At 40.4% G+C, this 5,944-nt stretch overlaps 1 pseudogene; it reads left to right on the forward strand.

Annotated features, from left to right (window-relative positions):
* The first annotated feature begins 3,591 nt into the window (after window positions 1-3,591).
* Window positions 3,592-3,708, forward strand: LOC132038698 (5S ribosomal RNA; annotated as a pseudogene).
* Window positions 3,709-5,944: the final 2,236 nt, after the last annotated feature.

Here is a 5,944-nt window from a genome sequence, read left to right on the forward strand (position 1 = left end):
TCGTGCGATAGAGCCAAAGTCTAGGAAAGATTATTTTCGACCCTCTCTTTTCTGTGGGTAACGGATTGATAAAGATGAAGAGATCGACCTCGGACGATGGGGGTGCTTAGAAGACCAATAAAGTAGATTCGGGACCACGGTGCCCGGGACCGAGCGAGAGGAGCCTTAGCTATTCCATCGAGGCTGATCCTGCGAGGACCCCGTGACCATTCCCCCGAGAATTTCGACTTCTGAGAGGAGGATCCATCGGAGGACAGCTATGACCCGGACCGGTGTCCGAGGTTCATATGGGACGCCGAGAGAAGATTTTCGAGGCGTACTAGAGTTGACTCCCCCACCGCTCTGTAGCGAGCACTTTGTCCGCTTGCTACGCTTAAGAGTGTTGCCGATTATTCTAGCCCATTATCTTGGCCGTGGGTTAACCGGGTCGCCCGAATATCCGTATCCCTCGGACTCAGATGAGAGAGATGAGGAGGGCCAGACTAGCAGATGGCGGGAGGACAATGAATAGGACACTTCACTTTATAGCCCTCCAGACCAAGCTCAGGACAGGTCGACTACAGGTATATGAGTTCTTTATTGAAATTTCTTATGTGCGTACAATTATTGCAGGATATCATTAATAGGTGACAAATGGGAGTTTAGAGGAACTGATAAACAAAGTACTTATGGACAACTCCGGCTAAGATGTTTTGGCTATTACGAGGAATCTTAAATTTAGGAATGGAAGATAGTGTTATATCGTGTATATTTGTACATTGGGATATTTTAAGCTAATCGCGACAAGTTAAGGACAAGACTATTTTGGGATCCGAGGTAGAGACTTTTAACCTCCGATTTTAATTTTAATGCACAAGTTGCCTATAAATTTTAATTGGCATGGAAATATTAATGGAGATTAGGGGTTAATTAACCATGATTAGATTATTAAGTGGGATTAAAGTTTAATTATTTACTAATTAAGCCATAAGTGGCCGTATTGGCCTCACCCGTGACATGGCCAAGTGTAATTGGCTCAAACTTTGGGTGGGACACATGTCCAGCCCATGGACTTCCTATATATAGTAAATTGATGATTCATTCATCAACTATCCAACTCATTTCATCTTCTCAAACTTAAGAAAACTAAGAGATAGAGAGAGAGACTCTCGGCCATGGCTGGCCGAGATTGAAGTTCTTTTGTGTTGATCAAAAAATATTTTCTTCAAGCATTTCAACTCTTTAGAAGGTGTGTAACAACATGGAGTAGTCGTTGGAGTGGCAAGAACAAGTATTAGTTCAAGGCACAAATTCTAGCCAAGTTGAGAAGTCAAGTGTTTAAGGTAAGGTTTAACTTTCCTTTGCATGTATTAAGGGTGGTTTGAACGTGTTGTAGTATGTAGAAATGAATGAAAATCATGGGATTATGTATGTTGGTATTAAGGCCGTGTAGGGGCTGTTTTGTGTAGGAATGATGAATTGATTTTACTTGGAATTTTGGTTGTTGTTGTTATGGATTTTATGATGAAAATGAAGGTTTAATGGTTCAAGTTGGAGTTGTAATTGTTGTGGGCTGTTGTAGAAGCTAATATGATGTTAATATAGTTTCTTACATTTATGTGAATGATGTTGTTAACGTGTGGTTGTTGGTATAGTTCATGAATTTAGAAGAACGGAATGTGTTGTTGTTATTCTTGTTGAACTTGGAAGATTATATGTTGTATTGTATGTTGGTTGGGCTGATTTGGAGTGTTGTACGGGCTGTCCGGAGTGTCCTCGAGTCTTGTTGAATAGTCTCGGGTTGATACTTGAATACATGATTAGTGATGTTGGCTTGGTTGTATGTAGTTGGTTTGAATATAAGCGAAACGTCGTCTAATTGTCTAGAAAGGAGTTACTAACATTAGAATGCGTTTTGAATCTCTTCGTAGTTTAATCGTAGTTTTTGACGTCTTAATATAGGTTGAGATACTATTGGGCAGCGTATACGTATTGTGTTGCGAGTAAACGCTAAAGGTATGTAAAGCTTACCCTTTCTTTCTTTTGCCATGTCCTAGATGTAAGTATGATACGATATGAGCTTTGAGGTAATTCTATTCATAAGTCCCTAGCATGTTTTATGATTCTTATTCACTTCTTGCCATTAGAATTTTAAGAATAGTCGAGCTACTGCCCTCGAGTCTTCTATATGATTGGATAGTAAACGATGCATAAAAAATACTATTCCTGAAAGATTATATAATGACATTCAAAGAATATGTAATATGACTATCGTTTGATACTCGAGCGTTGATTTGTCTACTTTTCTATTGAGTCTTAAAAGATGATTTGTATGTATATGGTTTCTCACTACTCTGCTCGTGCACGCTGTTATTACTTCTTTCACCGAGTCCCGGGCCAGGACACGTTTTCGTGCACAGATCCACTGCATTGTTCACCGAGTCCCTCACTAGAGGGCCTGGACACGTTATATGTATATGTATATGATGATATGATGACATGATGATATGATGATACGGGGATGGCGGCCAGGATGGCATATGATGATTCTATTCACCGAGTCCCTCACTAGAGGGCTGGGACACATTATATATGCATATGTACAGGATGATTATCTACTTATGTTACTCAGTCCCATAACGGGTTGGGTATGATATTGACACGCATGATTTATGTTTCAAAGGCAAGCCTTGTGGTTTTCTGGTTATTGTACTAGTTTTCTATACTCCTTATTTCAGTATGATTCTGTTTACTGTATTTCATGCCTTACATGCTCAGTACATATTCCGTACTGACCCCCTTTCTTCGGGGGGCTGCGTTTCATGCCCGCAGGTACAGATACTCGCTTCGGTGATCCGCCAGCTTAGGATTCCTATTCAGCTATCTTGGAGTGCTCCCTTGTTCCGGAGCCTAGCTTTTTGGTACAGATCCTTTTGATGTATATATGTGTCTGTCCAGGGGTACGGCGGGGCCCTGTCCCGTCATATGATACTCTTGTTGTTACTCTTAGAGGTCTACGTAGACATATGTGTGGGTACGTATATAGGTCTTTCCTAGTTGTGTACATATGACTTATGTTCTGGGACGTTCCCATTCGTAGTGGCAGCCTTGTCGGCTTGCGTATGTATATATGTTTTGGGATACTGTATGTAGTGGCAGCCTTGTCGGCTTGCGTATGTATATAGTTGGGGTGTTCCCACATGTTATGATAGCCTTGCCGGCTTATGTGTGATATTATCTATCGAAAGTTGTAACTCCTCAGGAGACAGGTTGTTATGGTGTGTCTATACATGTGACAGTTTTGAGACGACGTCTTGCCTTTTTATATATAAGTTCTTTATTATGCTAGTTGTGGGCTGATTATAGTTAACAGGCGTATACTAGTGTCCAGCTCGGGCACTAGTCGCGGCCTACGGGGTTGGGTCGTGACAGATAGTCGTGTGTTTATCGATGGTTATTATTAAGAGTTTTGAAGGCTAAACCAGCATTTGCTCGGTCAGGAAAGTGGCGGATCTTTCCAATCCGGAGGGAGATGCATTACAGGAATTTTATTGGGATCCGTTAGAACTTCAACTTGTTCTAGGCCATGCGATGAAGGTCACGTAGCAGAGTGGATGCGATCATACCAGCATTAACCCACCAGATCCCATCAGGACTCCAAAGTTAAGCGTGCTTGGGTGAGAGCAATACTAGGATGGGTGACCCCTTGGGAAGTGTAGTAAGAGTCCTACAAATTTGGACATAAGAGAAGGATGAGGGACTGGAATAGCTTGAGAAAAATTAGAAGCGTGTGAAACTCACGGTTGGAAATCCCAGATAATTGTGAGAGATAATGCGGACCGGCTTAGCAAGGAGACACAAGACGTATTATAGCTACAGAACTAGGACAAGTTTAAAATAGTATTGGGAACATTTTGTAAGTAAGGTGCTAGGAGAGGTATATATGATATTCTATGTGTGGTCAATCTATTTGCGTGCCCCGATAATCGACGTTGCGATGTGTTAAAGGTGCTAATTGAACAAGGTATTGAAGTTCAAGTGGTAAGTGTTGCAGGGCGAGGCGACATTAGTCCTTCTAAAATTAAAAAGTTGAACAACCCTGATGTAATCACATCAGGGAAAAGGGAGAAAGTGAGTATACAAGAGTAGGAAGATTAGGATGCCCTGAGAAAAAAAAAAGGTGTAAGTAACGGAGGTATGTTGCTAAAAAAGGTTAACTCAAGCCTCAAGATGGGAATCTTGAAGGTAAGTGCGACGGCAATGGTACCGTTCGATGAATCTCGAAAGTAAGTATACCGAAAGAATGGAGTATGTAGTATGGAACGGAAGACAAATGTAAAGGGTTCGAAATCAGATTCTCATAAGTGGGACTGAAGTGCAGTAACAACGAATAAGGATGTGAATTGGGAGAAAATAAGCAGGTTTTGTAAAAAAATGCCAAGGGATTTCCGGCTTTTGGTGGGCAGTCGATAAGATAAATGTGCAACCATACCGACACGATTACCTCGGAAACGGGAAAGCCTTCCTAAAAGATGATTTAGCAATAGAATGGATTTGCATTTCGGAAAGGATATTGTATGAATTTCAGGGACAATACCATAAAAATAACAAGTGGAGAAGAGTGCTTTGGAGGAAAGGGTCTCAAGGAAGGTCCTGAGGACGAAAGTAAGAAAAGCACACTTATGGATTGATTAAAGAAAATCGAACAATCACCAAGGACAGAAGAAAGGATAATAAGTAAACAAGTCTGGCGAAGAGGCAAAACATCAGTAACATGGGATAAGAACCTTGATAAGTAATACAAAGATTCGATTATAAAGGAAATAGAACGATACACGGGGGATATAAATATGAACCAGCTATAGTGTCAGAAAGGAAGGTGAAGACTCGACGAAAGAAAAAAGGAAAAGGGTGTACTTTGTAAGGATTTCATGATAAGAACAAGAAGCGGCAGAACACTAGAAGAATTATGATGCATAGTTATAATGCAAACAAGTAGTTAAGGAGAATTACGGGACAAATGAGCTAAGCGAATGAAAGGATGACACGTGGGAATGGATAGTATGGAATATTAGTCTTTAGTGGTATAATATAGACGTAAATCGAAAGTGGAAACCCAGAGCAAGAAGAATCTAGAGGGTGTTAAGAAGATAATCGTGGAAAAATGGCTAGAGACTAAAGGAGCTAGGTATAATCGGACATTCTACAGAGGGCTTAATGAATTCCGCCGTCCCTATTGATTCATCAGCCCAGGGAATTATTAGTCATGAAAGATAGAAGTGAAAAGACGATAAAGGAGGCACCTTGCATTGGATCCGATATGTATGAGCATTTTGATGCGATACAAGGCTTGACTAGCGAAAAGGGAAATAAGTCAAACCATGTGATGAAAGGAACTCCGGCATTATAAGGAACCGAGGGGTAGAAGGATCGTTAAGGTCGGGCAGGTGATTATCAAAAATGATTAATATTCAAATGTTACTGGTGTATAAGAACATCCTTAAAAAGGGGGGAAGAGCAGATTTAGTCCTGAAATGAATTATAACCTTCCCAAAATTTCCAAAGAAAGAAATGTGTTAGTTTGAAAAAGCTAAAGTTCGAGAATGTATCAGGAGAAAACAAAAAAAAAAAACAAAAAAACGGATTGAAAATAAGTATATTATGGGGCAGGTATGAGAAAGAAAGTATGATAGGAAAATAAGGGGAATTAACGAGTCAAAGAAAATGATGTGAGATATGATGTTTCTAGACAGTGGTTCGAATATCTCATATCGGGAAAATTTTGCCGCACCCAGATTCGCAGTGACATGTCCTAAAGAGCGACAAGGAGAGTAAGAATGGTCTCCAAGTTATTACCGAGGGGATGGTGAAAAGGATGCTGAATACGAAGGACACTAGGTTACAAAAAAAAGGAATCTTAGTTTCGGAAGGAGTAAAAATCCAATAAAAGGAATAATGATAGGCG

The sequence above is a fragment of the Lycium ferocissimum genome, chromosome 11, assembly GCF_029784015.1.
Source record: "Lycium ferocissimum isolate CSIRO_LF1 chromosome 11, AGI_CSIRO_Lferr_CH_V1, whole genome shotgun sequence".
Lineage (NCBI taxonomy): Eukaryota > Viridiplantae > Streptophyta > Magnoliopsida > Solanales > Solanaceae > Lycium > Lycium ferocissimum.